Here is an 18,391-nt window from a genome sequence, read left to right on the forward strand (position 1 = left end):
TTTGAAAGCCAACAATCTTTGGACTATTTCTGACTGCAACAAGTTCAGTCTTTCATGCATGTCGTTTGTGACCGTTGTTGATAGACTGGGGCTTTATGGCACAGGTGTGACAGCGAATTATGGTATTTTATATTTTATTAAAATTAGTCTAAATGCTTGTCTGCTTTTGAAGTAAACACGTTTACCTTTAAAACGTTGCCATGTTCGCATGCAAACAATATTTATGTGTGATGCGCAAATAATGTATATGGTTTAGAGCAGTGAACTATCATATGGACTCATATACAGCCGAAAAACCTGCAGGTCAGGGTCGAAGGAATATGTTTAATACCGCGTGATAGTGCCTTGGCAGAAATGCACAGAGGCGGGAGCTGCCGCCCTTAGTTCATTAGATTCACTCGGCAGCGAAGCCTGTGCACTGGGCCTCGATCATTAAATAGATTAAATCAAGCAACAGGCTCTCCAAAATATAATCCAGTTGGCATTTTGTTTGCAAACATCAGATAATTAGCTTCTTTCTCTGTGCCAGATCGCTGACTTCCGCCAAGCTGTCCTCCCTCCGACGTGTTTGTGAAGAGCTTAAAATAGTGCACTTGATCCTCCGGTCCCTGGTTTGTATCACTGTCGGCTGCTAAAGCATTTACCAACTTGAATTATCCCAAATATAAGGCCTGATACCTTATGGGACATCTTCAGAACCGATAGTCGGAGTAGGAGGGTAAGTGTATCAGAAACCAGTGATGGAGCCCAGCAGGGATGGTGCTGGCGCTGGGATGCGGTACCATGTATATGGATGAGGTGCTGAGGAGAGAGGTTGTCAAGGGAACGCTGGAGACTTTCCAGGGAAACAGAGTAACGCTATAGTAAGTGGGAGGGCTGATGTGTGTTAACAAGGATGGAGCATCCGACCAGTGCTTCAGTGATATACTGAGCGAGGCATGTTCTTTCTTTCCAACAGCACATCTATGTTTGCTTTGCTACAGTACTGTCTGAAGGCTGTAGACTGAAACCATATTACCCTTAACTAGGGCGCACCATAACCTGTAGTTGCTACTCTGAGACAAATGGTTTCTGTTAGGTATGAATCAGATAATGCAAAGTCTGACATCTGCAGCGTATTAGGAAATTGAGAGCCAAGGGGGTCATTTAGAACCTGTCATTTATGAGGCGGAGAGGAACAATATATGGGAAGGAGGTTACTGGATTTTTTTCTGCTCTGCCCCATGACAACCGCTGGGGAAGGTAATACCACAAACCCCATGGTAATGATTGTAAATGTTTCTAGTTCCTAAAGGCTGTTTGCACGAAATGACCAAGCAATGGGCCTGATTACAATGTCGGCGGGGCCGCCACCGACAGACCGTCAGTCCCATCGACAGACGGGCCTTCGGTCGGACCGCTGCATTAGGATGCAGACGGTCAGACCGCAGAGGATTCCGTCGGGCATGGGGTGGAATCGTATCCCTAGCATGGAGGCGGTGCCTTCGCAGGCAGTCATAGGATTATGATGTACCTTTCCGACAGCCTTTTCATGGCGGTCCAACTGCCATGAAAAAGCTGTCAGAAACGTACTTTAGGGGCCCAAGCAGGGCCCCTGTTCCCTGTGGACTCTTATAAAGTGGCACTGAGGGCACATGTAGCGCCCCCACCCACATCCATGCACGTGTGCCACCACATGATGACTGGCACATGGTGCCTGGGTGTGCACAAAGTGCTTTTTAGGTCTCGGGACCTATAAGCTGTGCAAAGCACAGCTTCCGGTCCGGAGAAATTATGTTTTGGAGTAGGGCACTTTAAACCCGCCTCTGAGCTCCGTTCGCTTCCATTGGCTGGCTTCCTAAAAGGAAGCCAGCCATTGGAAGAGAAGGGAGTCACTCCAAACAAGCCCTGTCTTTTTCGGATTTGGGGGCGTCATTTTTGCTGTTCTTTAGCTTGTGACGTCGTCCGTCACTCAGGAGAGCAAAACACGCCCCCAAATTCGAAATATTTCAGAAGCTTTGAGGCAGCCATTGTTGCCCAGCCAGCGCCGAGTAAGGTGATGCTGCCGCTTTCCACCCACACTAGAGCCGCTTCCTCTGCTCTGACGCGGACACGGGCAGTCAGGTAAGTTTTCTTTTTTTTTTAAATGTATTTTTTACCCCCCCGCGCCAGTCCCGTCATCCCCCCCCCGCGAGATTTCCCTTATCGCCGCCGGCCCGCGACCAGGAAGTCAGGCAGGCCGGGGCAGGACAACCGGAAGTAGGAGGGCGGGAGCCTACCCCGCCTCCCACCGAAGACTCGCGGCCTTTTAAGCACCGGAGCAAGCAGGAGCCTACCCTGCGCCCGGTGCCCTCGCCTGGAGAGGGAAAGGGAGCGTGTTGGTTCCCCCGCGGGGCTCCCCCGAGGAAGAGAGCCCCGCCCGCCGCCATTGCCAGCACCCGGTCCCAGGAGGAGGACGCCGCCTGCACCGAGGAGCCTCTGCCTGAGAGTCCGGTGAGTGTTCACGGGCAGGGGGAGGCTCAGGCTGCATTCTGTTCGAGCCCAGAGGCTCTTGGGGGCCATAGCTGCTTCGAGTCCCCAGGAGGGGGCTCCATCGAAGAGGCAGCATTTGGTTGTTGCGACCATGCAGCTGCCTCGGCTCTCTGCCCTTAAGTGTAAGTAAGAGATAACCTACATACGGCTCACCAGGTCGTGGGTTCAATCCCCGTATGGGCTACTCGCTGCTTTAATGGTTATTAGTATTACATGTATATTCGAACTACCTAGAATGCGTGAATGACCATGAGTATATATTCAAGATATCGGAAAGTATGCAGGAGATCGTTGTGCAGATTGCACCATACAGGCGAACTGCCTTCTCAGGGGGAGCAAATGTAAATTGTATGGATGCCTCTTCGCTCTTTGCCGGCGAGGCTCACAAAGGGAGGGGGGGGGGGGGGAGGCATGGGGACTTAGGCGGGAACAGGCTTGGTGGCTATGGACTGTTGCCAGAAAATTGAAGTCCATCGTAGGCAGACACAGCTTCAATACTGTTTTTATAATTGTCATTCAGTGGTGTCAATGCCTTCCGTTGTCAGTGTCTTATTTCAAAGCGGGGGCTTCTTGGTAAACTTACCGACCACAGCGGGAATGCATGGTAGGGGACTGTAGAGGCCTAGCATGAACACGGTCTAGTGTTCAAGAGTGTTTGTATTACACTTTACACCCACCCACCACAGACGTCATGGTGTCACATGACGCTGGCAATAAAAGGGGCCGAGCGCACGTGCTCGTGGCCATTCCCACTACCCCTAACTGGTGTCTGTGAGCATGTCTTTGCTGCCGTCCACCATGCGGGCCTAGGGCCCTCCCCAACACTACACTGGCGACGAGGCCGGTAGTGCAGCCCATGCGTGCCACTACCCACTGCTAATCTACAAGAAAAAGGGGAAGAGAGCTGCCCGCCTAGAGGGCATCCCCTGCAGCGAGGCGCAGCGCGCCGAGAAGCCGGTGGGCACGTCGGAGCCCCGCAGTGACCGGGAGCCCCACAGCAAGCCGACCGGAGCCCACCCGCGTCGACCGCCACCACCGAGTGCCACCAAGCAACAGCGGACCGCCCAGAGCCCACCTGCGACGGCCGCGAGGCTGAAGACCCCCACCGGAGAGGTGCACGGGCCGGGCGGAGCCCACCCGCCGCGACCGCGACGGAGCATCTGGCCCGCCGGCCGAAGGTGAGCCCCAGGGGCGAAGTGCCCGCCATGAACTGTGCCAATAAATAAGCAGGACCAGCGGAGCCCACCCGCGGCCTGCCCGAGTCGTCCCCCGCCCCCGCCGCGTGTGTGCTTAGAAGCGGCGGGGCACAGAGACTGCAGACGGCGTGAAATACAGTGCGGCCGGACCCGCAATCACCAAAGACTACGAGGGGGAGGGAGCGGAGTAGCTAACCGCCTCCCGACCCCCCTCGCAACGTGATCCGGGCCAGCGGAGCCCACCCGCGGCCCGCCGGTAGCCCCCCCCAGCGAAGGAAGACTCTGCAGCACCAGCGGAGCCCACCCGCGGCCTGCCGACGGCACCCCCGAGAGGAAAAGAAACTGCAGAGCCAACGGAGCCTACCCGCGGCCTGCGATGTCAGTGGCAGGTCTCCGCCGCTCAGCGTGTGCGAGTAGAAGCTGCTGCGGCGGGAGACCGGTGAGCAGAGTCTGCAGGGCCGGAGGAGTATCAGCGTATATATAGGCAGAGCCGGCGGAGCCTACCCGCGTCCTGCCTCAAGTGCCCCCACCCAGCGAGGAGTGAAGGGGGCGACGCGCTTCCCCTGCCTGCGGGGGAAGCATCACCATTTCCCCCCCCCCCGCCCGCGTGAGGACTGCCGGAGGCTGCCACGAGCGAGGAGGGTGGAGAGGGTTGCAAAGCCTGCATGCGGCCGGCGCCGCCGAGTACAAGTGTGCCCAACCTCCTCGGCTCCCTGGTGGAGGAATGAAGCGTCCATAAGCTGCCAGCGCCGCTGAAAGTGAAAATAACCGTGCCCCTCCCGCTGAGACAGTAAATAAAGTGCCGGGGCACCAGGCAGGAACCCTAGACACACCTACTCACAGAACTGCCTAGCTATCATGCCTGCTCACTCCCACCCCAATAGTACACAAAACTGAGAAAGAGACTCACCGGGAGGACAGTTGGAAACAAGTTCCCAGCAGCAGCTCCACCCCACCCTGTGCACTGGGAGAAACAGTAGAGTGCACATCAGGGAAGACAAGACCCACAAGACAGGCTGCTACCAAATCCAGCAATCACTGCCACCCAGTGGCCAAATGCAAAAGTGCACCTACATCCACAAGAACTAAAACAAGCATTGCACAACGCAAGAGAACTCAGCAGCAGCAAGGGGCAACAGATTGAGTAGCACCCCCGGGAAAGCGTCTAAACTCCCGCAGCAAGAAAGCATCTAAACTCACGCAGCAAGTAAGTGCGCAACAGCGCAGAAGACACCCACACACTCCAGCAAGGAGTCGGTGGCTGCCACTTCCAGCGCGACGTGGGAAGAGGCGCGAACGCCTCACTAACATCCAAGCACTGACGTCTGGAGGAAACGACTGCCTAGCACTGGAAGAACGTCCAGGGAAAAGACTGCCGCGATCAAAGGACGGAGAGAGCAGCGACGCCTTGTGGCCACAGGCGCTCACCGCAGCATCAACTACTCCCGCCAACGGTCCGAAGCATCAAGTGCCTGACGGCAGCCAAAGCAGCAAGTACCCATTGTCACGCAACAGGTGTCCCAGAACCCTGAACAGTAAGTGCGCAATCAACGCGCCACGTGGCGACGCACAGCCACCGCAAGCAGAAAGAAGAATGCATGCAGCGCCATCGCGCAGAACAATCTTCGCGGACGACCCCACGACATGGCGCCTCCAAGGAGCCGATCCGCAGAACGATCGCCCATCAAGTGCCGACCCGCGACAGATCCATGGCGCCTCCCAGGAGCCGATCCGCAGAATGATCGCCCATCAAGTGCTGACCCACAACGGGTCCCCCAGGAACTGTTGTAGCGCAAAGTCCGACAGGACGACCGAAAGCAACCTGCCAGGCATCGGCAGAAGTGGACCACCCACCGGTCCAGGACGTTCAACCATGAAAAGGTCTACAAACATGGACCCCCGAACGTCACCAACAAGCATCAAGAAAAGAAAGCATCGAGAAAAGAAGGTTCGCGACACCAACTCTGGCTGCTGAGGAAGAAGGAGAAAGTGTCCCCGACGGGGACAAGACCAGGGGTACACATGCAGAGTGCGCGCACTGCATGGAGGACCCAGGTCAGGAGAGAAGACACAAGATCGGTCCAAGTGATGTCGCGATGCGGGAGGAAGAAAAGGAGAGATCTGAGTGGCATGTCTGCCACCGCGAAAAGGAAGGAAGAAAAGAAGAGATCTGAGTGGCACGTCTGCCACTGCGAAAAGGAAGGAAGAAAAGGAGAGATCTGAGTGGCACGTTTGCCACCGTGAAAAGGAAGGAAGTATATCCATGTGGCCTGTTGCCACAGTTAAGAGTAGAGGGAGAAGTCAGTGCAAAGCAACGTCCCCACAGTGAACCAACTAAGGAAAGAGAGAGGAGTGCAGGAAGACCACTCACACTCCCGAAGGGAAGGAAGGCGACAAGTGCCAGGACAACGGTGCGAGGAACACGAGGCCGGAAGAACACCAGTGGCAAAGAAGACCAGCTGACAGACGATGTTTCCGCACACCCAGGATCTGCGGAGAGGAGCAAGCGAGACCGTTTGTGACATCCACCTTTGGGGTCACACGGACACTGGACACATGCCAGCCGTGGTGACTCAGGGGCAGAGGCCTCCGGGACGCAGTCCCCGCGATGAGAGACGGTCCTCCGACGCCCATCCGAAAGGTCCGGGGAGGGCGAAGACGTCGCAAGCAAAGACAGAAACCAACAGCTACCTTGGGACGAGGCTGCGGAAACTGAGGTGAGGCACATGGTCTGCCCCATACCCCCACTGACGGCGGCGCAGGAGCAACCTGATGTGGCACATCCAGCCCAGCGCAAATCCGAGAAAGAGGACCTCAAGGATATCCCGTGGCAGGGGAACACCGACGAGAGGGGTCATCCTAGTGAGAGGGATGCCTTGCAACGGATCTGCTTTTTGCCAAGTAGGACACAGACTACACGTGAAGCTAAGGCCGAGACCGGGAACCGTGCATCATTCCCCGGCGAACCATATGAACTCTAACTGCACCCGTCGCCATGGAAGTGAGTAAATGAAGGACTGTGAGGACAATCTTGTCGCAGAGTAGTCAATAGACTGGTTCCATCGAGCACCCCCAAACCGGTGCCACTGTGAACTGATGTTCCCGCCAGCAGATTGTACATCGTCTGTGATTCCAAGCAGCGGCGGATAAAAGGACTCAGCGGAAGTTGAACACTTTACTGCACCCTGATACAGTTTGTTTTTCCCACAGGTTGATTTCTGTGTGTGGGTTTTTGTGATTAAAAAATGGGAGGGATGTAGTGTCCTAGCATGAACACGGTCTAGTGTTCAAGAGTGTTTGTATTACACTTTACACCCACCCACCACAGACGTCATGGTGTCACATGACGCTGGCAATAAAAGGGGCCAAGCGCACGTGCTCGTGGCCATTCCCACTACCCCTAACTGGTGTCTGTGTGCATGTCTTTGCTGCCGTCCACCATGCGGGCCTAGGGCCCTCCCCAACACTACAGGGACCTGGAAGTCGTAACACGGGGAAGCCCTATTTAATGTTTAGAGTCAATTTCGATTTTACTTCTTAACTGTCTGTTTGTACTTATAACGCATTTAAGCGGGTAAATCTCCTCACGTTGCGTACGGGATCCTATGGTAAGCGCTCTCACAACTTGGGGTAATGTCCGCGCTGCAAGAAATTGCATAAACAAAGCCTCGCTAGGAGCATTTCCTATGTACCGATGGAGACAGACATCATCACACTGAATGCTGCGCTGCAAGTTCAGGGGAAGAAAGGCGAGTGGTTCTGTGCCCTTCCGTAGTGGACCAGCAGTAACATTGTTCGCCATTTCTGTCCTGGATGGAGGGAAGGGGGGCTTCAAATAACTCGAAAATACCCTCCCATTTCAGATTCAGGATGACTTGGTGACATCAGTAGAGCGCTGCCACTGTCACGTTTGGACCCCTATATTTGATTGCACATTTAAAGGAATAACCGAACATCACTGCAATTCGGAAATTACTTGTATATGCAGTGATACATGACACACTCCTTCCATTTCCAAACATGTAAATATCACGTTGCTACCGATCAGTCCAATCCACTCAGTTGACCACGAATATGTCTGTTACATCATGGTCACAGACGTGTAGGTTGTTCAATGAGTACCACTGAGCTGGGTAACGAATAGCCTCGATTTAGCAGCGCCAATATGCCCTAGAGGTGCAGTGCACGTGGCGTGGGTGACGAGTAGTGTGAATGCCTGTGCAGGATGCCTGACTGCTTGCTGGGGTGTGCGGTGACGAGTCTGCATCAGGTGGTGAAGCACAGCAGCCGGGGAGGAATCCCTTCAAAAAGGCTCCTATTTGCCAGTTAGTCGTAAAGCAGCTGGGATCCATGTAAAGTGCTCTGATAAAACAGCAACAATCAATCAAGGATCTGCAGCCCCAAGAATTCTGTTTTGTGAATAGTGAGGGGACGAACCAATGAAGCATTTTCAGAACAGAGTCAGTTGTTCTTCTGATGTTTCGCACCACTAATAGGACAGGTTCTGCAGGGAGTTACAGGAAGGAAAGCAATATCAAAGGTACACTTCAAGGTTTAGGTCACTACAGAGTAGGTGATTCCATCTAGGTAGCATGGCTCTGGACTTCACTCTCTCTCTAACTCACTACCTCACTCACTCTCTCTCACTACCTCACTTGCTCTCTTTCTATCTCATTACCTCACTTTCACTCTCTTTCACTACCTCACTCTCTATATCTCACTACCTCACAACATCACTCTCCCTCACTACCTCACTCTTTCACTACCTCACTCTCTATCTCCCTACCTCACTCTCTATCTACCTCTCTCTGTCTCTCACTACCTCACTCTCTCTCAATTTCAATACCTCACTCTCTCTCTCTATCTCACTACCTCACTCTCTCTCTGCTAATGCAATAGGTCTCACATATGCAAACAATTCAGCTATTGCCAATAGAAATGACAATGCCATTTATTTAGGGATAAAAAAAAAATTATGAGCAATGTAATAGCTCTACCTATAATATTGCCGAGACCATTGCATTGTAAATGCTTGTTCACATTGCAGCTTGTTCGGCGGCCCTTTTTCTGGGCAGCAGCACAAGCTGCAATGTAAAATAGCCGTTTTCCGACACCAGCAGGGTGGTCACATCCGAATTGGGTGGTCAAACTGCCACCGGCTTGACGGTCGGTCACCTGACCGACGTAAAAGTGGACGGCGTTCTGACAGCCCTTTATCGTAATTAGCCCCAATATTACTGTCACTGATTTCCCCCAAATTAGTGAGTAGCCTTCAAATAGGATGGCAAGGACTGCAGGAATGCTATTACCACCACATATGTTGTAGGTGTATTCACCGTCAAGATCATAAAGAGCACTTAAAAGTGTAGTGTGTTTTGGAGGTGCTGAAAGAACAAATTGTTGGTGCTAATACTCTGAACTAAGCTGTGGATTTCTGCTTTCGATCACTTTTTAATTTTCATTTTGGTAACAGTAATAAAAACTGTAGTAATATTGATCATTCATGCTTTGCTGGCATTGTTGCACACTGGGAATATTAGTGGTGTCTCTGCTTTCTGCATTTCAATAAGGGCTTGTGCTCAGTATTTTTAGATGGAGTGACTATGAAGGCTCCAGGGTGCCGCAGCGCTGGTGTGTGACTTACCACGGAGACTGGGGATTAACCTGTGGAGTGCGGATTTCATCCTGAGAGCAGCGGGGTCCGCTTAACACCATTTCCCTCACTTGTCACAGGCTAGAGGGCTGACACAGTATCACGAAGACGCCCCATCAGCAAGCCTTGACTCAAAGTCCCAGAAGGAGAAGTGTGGAGAAGTGTGGCTCACCGGTTAGAAGCTTCCACAACGGCCCCAGCAACGCCGGGGATGCCTGGCTTCACCTTGGGGTGCCCTCTCATAGGGAAAGCCAGGACGGGTTCCCCAGCGGTATACAGCACCAGGACACCACGTAACGAGGTAACAGTGCGCTTTACAAGTATACATATATTACATTACATTACAAGGCTCAGGGCGCAACACACCTGGTTCGGGGCCTGGCAAAGCCCCTAGCACTGGCGCTCAACAAAAGACCTCGCCGCACCCGCTATTGCGGGTGCCGCAGCGCTGGTGTGTGACTTACCATGGAGACTGGAGATTAACCTGTGGAGTGCGGATTTCATCCTGAGAGCACTGGGGGCCGCTTAGCACCATTTCCCTCACTTGTCACCGGCTAGAGGGCTGACACAGTATCACAAAGACGCCCCATCAGCAAGCCTGGACTCAAAGTCCCAGAAGGCTCAGGGCGCAACACACCTGGTTTGGGGCCTGGCAACGCCCCCAGTACCGGCGAACAAGTTGATCTGACCATTTCCGCTGCGCGGGAGCGCGCGGGAGAAGCCCGGGACAAGGGCGGGCCCTCTGTGGCCCTCAGAGGCCCGAGGAGACTGGACTGGGCCATAGTCCCTGGCCAAAAAGCAACTTTTATTCATCAGAACTGTAAGCCCCCAATACTACCGCTGTAGGGTATTGAAAGTGGGACTTGTGTCTTTTGTGCCGATCTTTAGATTCACCGCTTTCAGTATTTGGTATAGCCTATGGAATGCCGGGAAACTAGAAGCATGGCTGCGGCGGGCGCTAGGAAAAAACTGACTGGAACTCTTGACGATTTTATCGTCCGCACCAACTCCTTAATAGACCAAGGAATCGTGTTGATGGAAAGAAGGGTTTCCCAAGAACTAGTAGCTGCAAAAAGGTCATCCTTGGGCCATATTGGTTCTGTGCGTACCCCCAACACCTCCTTACGTATCACTAACTCTGCATTGACCCATGCTGAGATCCATAATGTTACCTGCAGCCAGTCAGTAACAGCACTGGACCTTACAACTCCCGATGCCCAGTCCCTATCCCAAACCCAATCTGATTCTAGCCCAACAGCCACTTTGGCCGACCCTAAAAACGATAAATCCACTATTCGAAAGAGGGGGAAGCGGGAGGGGGCTATTCCTAAATGTAGGCAGCCTAAGGCCACTATCCCCAATTCCATGAATTCCAGTGGAGTACAGCTCGGAAGCACTGGCATTCCCACTAGTGAGAGAGACAGCTCAGTAGAGGTGAGGGAACCTAATAGAGTACCTAATGGGAGCAACATTGGGATTGAAGAGACTCGACAAGAGGCTTTACGATTACCATTGAGTATACTCGATGACACCATCCTGGATAACACCTTGGCAGTTATCCTTGAAGATAGCCCTATAGTTGACAGGTCGGGAGCTGATAGACTTGGAGGCTCAGCTGGAGAGGATGAGCCCTTAGCCCACGCCCTGACTAATGTTATTAAAACCCTACTTGCTCCCCTAGAAGCGAGGCTTTATGGAATAGAAAAATTGATTCAGGAATTACATAAGGACTTACGATCCCAGGCAACACACCGTGCTAATAGGGCAACCCTCGTAACTGTTTCAGCTAGTAACCCCAAACAAGTTAACAAACGACCAGTAGCAGTTAAGAACAACATACCTAAGACTCCGCTGTCGACCTGCCCCAATCCCGAGTCCAAAAAAGGGGGTGCCCAGCCCCACGCATTAGCTGAGCCCACTAACCAAACTAAGATGAATAGTCACGCTGCCCCCACTCCAAAATCGGACTCATTCCATCCTGCTAAGAGCCAGAAGCGTCGAAATATTAATTTACCACCGGAAGCCTGTCGCTTTGTAATCGTTCTGACAGGGGTACCGGAATTGGTCCCGACATCCTTAGAACCTTTCCAGGCGCTTAAAAATAAGGTATGCCATTGGCTAGCAAACATCCACACATTACCGCCCAACATCCGTAGTAATATCTTGATGGTTGAGAGAGCCCCCTGGGTGGGCCCTAATAGGAAAGCATTGCAGGGGGATTGTGTTGTAGTGACTTTTGAGGATCCCCGTACAGCAGAGCACATTTGCATGGGGAAATCTGGAACCAACGGCACCGCGATTGTGGCCAGACCACTGTCCTATTTTTACATGCCCGGGCGGCAGCTGGACAACGGCTGGAGTTGGTTGAGGGATACCAACAATTTCTGGGGAGGGAGGAGGCACGAGGTGCGTAGGGACTTGAACTGCTTCATCCCAGGTGGCGGGGGAGATGAGGGATGAAACTTTATACAGCGCAGAGGAGGGTGGCTTAACCATGGTGGTAGTCAGTGTAGCGATGAGTGGTATGGCCCCCAGTTTACACAACCCCCAATCCCTTTTTACAATCGGTACAGCGCACTGGAGGCTGTCGATCGACTTATGGAATCTCAAGGGTTTTCTCGGCCCTCTATAGTTTTAACTAAGACTGCAGAAAATCAAACTAGCAGTCCACAGAGGTTAAAAGTAGACTGTGGCAACCCACTCCCAGAGCCCTCTTTTTTGGTAACCAGGGATGATAACTGCAAGGCCCAGGGTACCGACTGTACCTCATGTGAGAGAAGAATCGAGGTGGACCATTTTACCCCGCTGGATATTGGTAATGCTGGGCTTGAGGAGCTTATAGCCTCCGCTAACCCCAACATCCCGATTTCCACCGATGGTCATGGGAATGAACCTGCTACACTATACACCAATGGCAAGAGTAGAGATTTGAGTGTTGTTTCTTGGAATGTCGCAGGTCTTGGGAATAAAACAGCTCTTCCCGATTGGAATGAACTAATAGGAAGGTATGACCTGTGTATCTTCCAAGAAACATGGTGTTTGGAACCAGTGTATAAGCCTGGCTATTCTACCTTCCATGTCCCAGCTACTTCCTCTAGACGGGGTCGCCCGTCTGGTGGCTTGCTCGTCTGGGTTAAAATTTCGTTAAACTGTAAGATCACCTACTCCCCTAACATCTCCCCCAACATGATGAGGTTAACGATTCGGGTTCCCCAAGCCCCAGTGATCCTGGAAGTTTTTAACATCTATGCCAGAGGTATATCACGGGGTGACAAATCTCCAAACATTGCCTTACTTGCAGACTCACTTTGTAATTGCTCCCCAGACACTTTGCCGTTAATTGCTGGCGACTTCAATTGTACATTTGAGCCGTTGGCTGCCGACGGCGCGGTAGGTTTACTGGAGGAAGATGCGAGATGGGGAATCCCGCAATTGACGATTGCGCTGATTAAAAAGTGGACACCTGTTATTATCCAAATGAATGCCCTGGTGTTGGAGCATGCTTTGGTAGCAGTGAATGGGTGCATGCCGTCTGACTTCTCCGGCATGTGTACCTATAATAGGGTTAGTTGCCCCAGCAGAATCGATTATATTCTGGTAGACAAGAGACAGTGGAGAAATGTGTCAGATATGGCAGTTATTCCATCTATCCATAGTGACCATAATCCCCTATCCCTTAGACTGTGCAACCAGATAACTGTGGGGAACCCCCCGTCCAGCAACAGACTAACTATGGCGACTAGAGAAGTTGTACCCTCAAATTGTAAAAGGTTCATCAAATGGCATAAATTTGCCATCAATGAGCAAAAGACAAATGCCCTGGGGGAAATTGTAAGAGACCAGACCGGGAAGCTTTCTGCACTCTGTACTGATGATCCTGGTTCTGTCCAGGTCAACTTGGTTTACGAGGAGACAATAGACAGGATGGCCGCTCTCTTCCTTGATGGATGTGGGGCAAGCCAGTTGAAGCATAGGAAGCCCACAGCCAGGTGGTATAACCATGAATGCAGAGGGGCTAAGTCTAAATTGATTTTTGCCATCAAAACCCGAGATCCAGCTGAGGTTCGTTTATCCCGAGCTGTGTACAGACGTACACTGTTAGTGGCAAATAGGGCTTGGGACGATTCCCACTGGGAAGAGCTAAAACTGGCTAGCCAGAACAGGTATGGGGAACGGTTCTGGGCCCTAGTAAGAAAAAACAATGATGATGGTACAGATCCATTACCTAACCATATCACGGACAGGGAATGGTTCGAACACTTTAGGAAACTGTACGCAGGGGTAGGGGTTCCTGAGAACATCGAAGTGACAGCAGAACGTTTATTACCCCAATATGATATACCCCCATCTATTGATCTTATAGGGCAGAGTGAGGTAGAGTCTGCGATCTGTAAAATTGTCCAAGGTAAGGCACCGGGCCAGGATGGCATTCCTGGCGATCTGTTCCGTGCCAGTCCTAAGCAATGGTCCAAATTCTTCTCCCTCTTGACTAACGCCCTCCTCCTTGGGTCTCCAGTCCCAGACTCATGGAGGGGGGCAGAAGTGATTCCCATTTACAAGAAGGGGGCAAGGGGTGACCCTGCCAACTATCGTCCGATCAGCTTGATCGATGCTGGTCAGTAGGTGGTTGGGAGAGTCCTTCTGGAAAGAATCCTTACTTGGGCAGAGGAGAATAATATAATTTCTCCCTTTCAGGCGGGTTTCAGGGCCTGTACAAGCACTGTAGATCAGGCTTTCAGGTTGTTATTACTTCATTGGAAGACAGTCTCGATTGGCAAGGGTGGTCTGTACTTGGCCTTTATCGATCTGAAGACCGCGTTCGATCTGGTCCCAAGAGGGCACCTGTGGGCGGTTCTCCATGAGATGGGGTTCCCTCTGCCCATCCTGCACCTGTTGGCCCGCATGCATGATGGAACATACGCACGTATTTGGTGGGGCACGAAGGAGCAGATAACTGAAAAAATCCCGGTGAACAGAGGTGTCCGCCAAGGATGTGTTTTGGCACCGACCCTCTTTTCCTTATTTGTTAATGGGGTGGTTTCTTTCTTATCTGATATTGATGCTGACGCCCCTAGTTTGGCTGGTGTGAAAGTTCCCGCCATGCTCTTTGCCGATGGCACGTTACTAGTCTCTAAAACGCCCATGGGGCTCCAAAAATTGCTGGATCGGTTCTGTGTCTTTTGTAATTTAAGGGGCTTGGTTATCAACACTTCTAAAACTAAGCTCCTCTACTTTAATCCCAGTAGGAAAGCTAATCGCACGCTCACTCATAATGAAGAGCCATTAGAGCGGGTTAAAATGTTGGACTATCTTGGGATCAGGATATCCGACCAACTCAAGTGGAACCCTCACATCGAAAAAATGGTCCTAAACCATAAACGGGCTGTGGGCGCCATAAGCAGGGAGCATAGATCCTCAGTATCAAGACCCATAGCTCCTGCCTTAGAGATCTATTCTGCCAAAGCAGTAGGTAGTGCACTGTACGGGGCAGAGCTCTGGGGTTTTAATAACGTTGACTCCCTCGTAATGGCCGAAAATAAATTTTATAAGGAGCTTTTGTCTATCCCCAGGAGTACCCCTAGCAAGCCCATTCAATACGATCTTGGACGCAGATCTATCAAAGATCTCATAATTCTGCATCCGCTTCTCTATTGGGCTCGCTTGTGGTGCACACCAGAGCTAGAGAGCTACGCAGACGGCATTAAAGAAGTCATGAACTTGCAGGGGTCTCATAAAATCGCCTGGCTCTCCAAAATGAAGGAACTCCTTACGGCCATTGGCCTATGGGTCGCGTGGGAGTCCGGTGCTTCATTATCCAAACTGGAAGTCAAGCGGGCTTACTGGCTGTGGGTCGACGCCCAAGAATCTAGAGCGGATAACTTGGGTAGACTCACTGACGAGTTTCGACTGTATAAGACCATACCCTTGCTTGAACCATACATGGACTTCATTAGAAAACCCAAAGATAGGGCCCTATATGTCCAGTTTAGAATGGGAACCCTACCAGTCCGTGAACGCACTTCTAAATGGAAACCCCCCTATCAGACGCTTGCCACCTGCCCGCACTGCAGCACTGAACTGGAAACCATCCCACATGTCTTTTTTGCTTGCAGTGCCAACAACAAGCCCAGATCCAAATGGCCAAAACCTGTCTGTCGCCTACTTGAGACCAGGGGCTATGTCCCAGCGTTAAGAATCTTAAAATATAACCCTAACACAGTTCTGGCGTGTGGGGTAGCTAAATTCCTTAGCTGGGCATGGGTGATCAGATTTAAAGCTATGTGATGAATTCTTTCTTTAGGCAATCCCTTGTTTTTATTTTCTCAAATCAACTCAAAGCTGTAAATGGTTTAATACTGTTTTATCTTGTTATTTTAATTATTTATTAAGTGTTTTTACTAATAACATGAATTGTATTTTTATTGTTATGTGCTTTTAAGATATCTCTATATCGTAATAAAGCTTTGTACTACCACTAATGGGCTCCAGGTCATGAGAATAAGAGTAGCCATGTGAATTCTGTTTCTCTGCCTCTCAGGTTAATATCAAAGTGTCAGGTAGCCATAATCAGACCCTGTTCAAGAAGGGCCACAGGACAAGCATGGGCCACTGGGCTGCAATCGTGGTGGTTGGGGCCATTTGCCTCTGGTCTCCTGGGGTCTGCCATACTATGGTTCTGCAAACTGGGACATGTACACTTTCTCTGCAACTGACCCTTAAGGCAACAAGTGCAAGCAGTCAAATGCTTCTGAACGAGGTTGTGTTGGAACACTTCTCTCTAAGCATGGTTGCTTTTAAAAGCTCGATCCTACATAAATCTGTAGTAAAGTTCACGGGTAATGTTCAGTTTGCAGTGGTTTTACTTGCAATGTTGGGTTAAGTGTAAGGACAATAGTAGAGGCCACAGCTGCTTGACTCACTCACAAGTACAGCAACTCAGCCAACTGCCACTGCCTTCTTCTCTGTGTACAGTGCTTAGTGGAGGGGTAGGAGCTTTGGGGAAGTCAGCACTGATTATAGAAGTCCCAGCATTTCTGGGTCCTGGCTTCCATCCTTTGGTTTATTGTGTGGGCCCCGGTCTCAGTGCGCTGAATATAGTCTTGGTTCAAGTTCATTGTTCCCTTGGAGATCTGTAGAGTTGGCATTCTGGTGGGTGGGTGGGTGAGCTGCTTTGGTTCATGTTGCTTGAACATAGAAACACTCAGGAAGCCTGGGAGACCTCTGGGAAGATTCAGATCAACTCAGATTAATCTCACACAATATCTGCTCTTCTGTGCTGCTCATCTTCCTGACTTGGCAGCTGAGCTTCTCCTTCCTTGGCCCGTAAGGCTTTTCAGCAGGTGAGCATGCTCCTAGATAACAATCAGGCCCACAGTTCTTGCAGCAACATGCACAGACTTCTGGTCGATGTCCCCTCACGTCTGAGAGACAAGCCGTATGGAAGACACCAGCTCTGGATTTCAACAGTTCTTCAAATACTCTGTGGAGCACACCATTTCGTGGACTTGGAGATGTTTGAATTAGAAGCAAGTAGGATAGTTTGGGTCCCACTTTTATACACACACTGCTGTCTCTAAACGGGGCATATGGGACACGTGCTGCACCTACATTTGTCCTGGCCCCTCTCCCTTTGCCACCACCAACAAAGATATTGAATGTCGCATGGAACACAACACAGAAAAATAAAAGACACTGCACCTTGTTAAGCACATTATTATGTGCAACTACCTTTCTCTGCATAGGAGCAATTGTTTGTGGCAATATATTAACCTACATATTTATCTCAAATGTTTGAAAATGATTTTCTGTGTACATGTGTATCTATCTATATTTACAAATTAACTAAAAAAAGCAAAAGTTACAGGCACGTCATAGTTAGACTCAAATTTCACTCGTACAAAACCAGTGAAATTCAGCAGTTATAGTTACCGGAGCTACCTATAACTTAGCCCCCGTAATGCATTGCTTATGACCTCATAAATTACATCACTCATGACATGGTGAGGGACAGCACTGATGACATCTCAAAATGACATCACTAATGACACCATCTAGTGATTCTGAGTGTTATATAAAAGTGTCTGAGTGTTAAACATATACTAAGGTACCCCACAATTTAAATTAGTATCGTTTGTGTACCACTAAGGCCTGATTATATTTTAAACATTAATTATGTAAGTGTCTGTGTAACTGTGTATCCGTGTGTGAGTGGCTGTGTGGGGCTGTGTATGTGCATGAGTGTGTGACTGGCTGGATGAGAGAATAAGTCGATCTGTGAGTAGCTGTATAGGTAAGTGTGGCTGTTTGGGTCAGAGAGTGAGTGTGTAAGTGGTGTATAGTTGAGTGAGTATGTATATGAGAGACTGTATAGGTGAGTAAGTGGGTGTTTGAGTGGATGTATGGATGAGTGAGTGCATGAGTGGTGTAAGGGTGAATGAGTGTGTGTGTGTATGGCTATATGGGTGAGTGAGTTACTGTGTGAGAGGCTGTATAAGTGAGTATGTGCTTGCCTCAGTAACTGGTTAGGTGAGGGAGTACATGTGTTAGTATCTGTATTAGTAAGTGAGTGGGTGTTTGAGTATCTGTATGGGTCAGTGTCTCAGTGTCTATGTAGTTCTTTGGATATATGAGTGGGTGTCTCTATGTATGACTAGTTGTGTGAGTAACTGTTTTGGTGAGTGAGTGGGTGGAAGAGTGGGTGTATGGGTGAAGCGAGTGGATCTGTCAGTGACTGTATAGGAGAATAAGTGAAGGTATGAGTAGCAATGTTGGTGAGTGTGTGGTTGTGTGAGTAGCTGGGTGGGTGAGTGAGTGGGTGTGTGAGTATCTGTATGGGTCATTGGCGCAGTATCTGAGTAATTGTTTGGGTGTACGAGTGAGTGTGTGAGTGTCTGTATGTATGACTAGGTGTGTGAGTGGCTGTTTTGGTGGGGTGCAGAGCAGGAATATCGTCAGAGAAATATCGTCTGACATAAATATCGCCGCAGAAATATCGAATAAAAGAAATATCGATAACAAAAATATAGTTTGA

General features: G+C 50.5%; 1 long non-coding RNA gene across 1 annotated transcript in view; it reads left to right on the forward strand.

The window, feature by feature from the left end:
- The first annotated feature begins 728 nt into the window (after window positions 1–728).
- LOC144772026 (uncharacterized) overlaps window positions 729–18,391 on the forward strand; it is a 255,041-nt gene continuing 237,378 nt past the window's right edge. Inside the window, exon 1 of the long non-coding RNA XR_013599602.1 lies at window positions 729–863. This is a non-coding gene — a long non-coding RNA (uncharacterized LOC144772026). The remainder of the gene's footprint in view (window positions 864–18,391) is intronic.

The sequence above is a fragment of the Lissotriton helveticus genome, chromosome 8 (assembly GCF_964261635.1).
Source record: "Lissotriton helveticus chromosome 8, aLisHel1.1, whole genome shotgun sequence".
In the NCBI taxonomy this organism is placed as follows: Eukaryota; Metazoa; Chordata; class Amphibia; order Caudata; family Salamandridae; genus Lissotriton; species Lissotriton helveticus.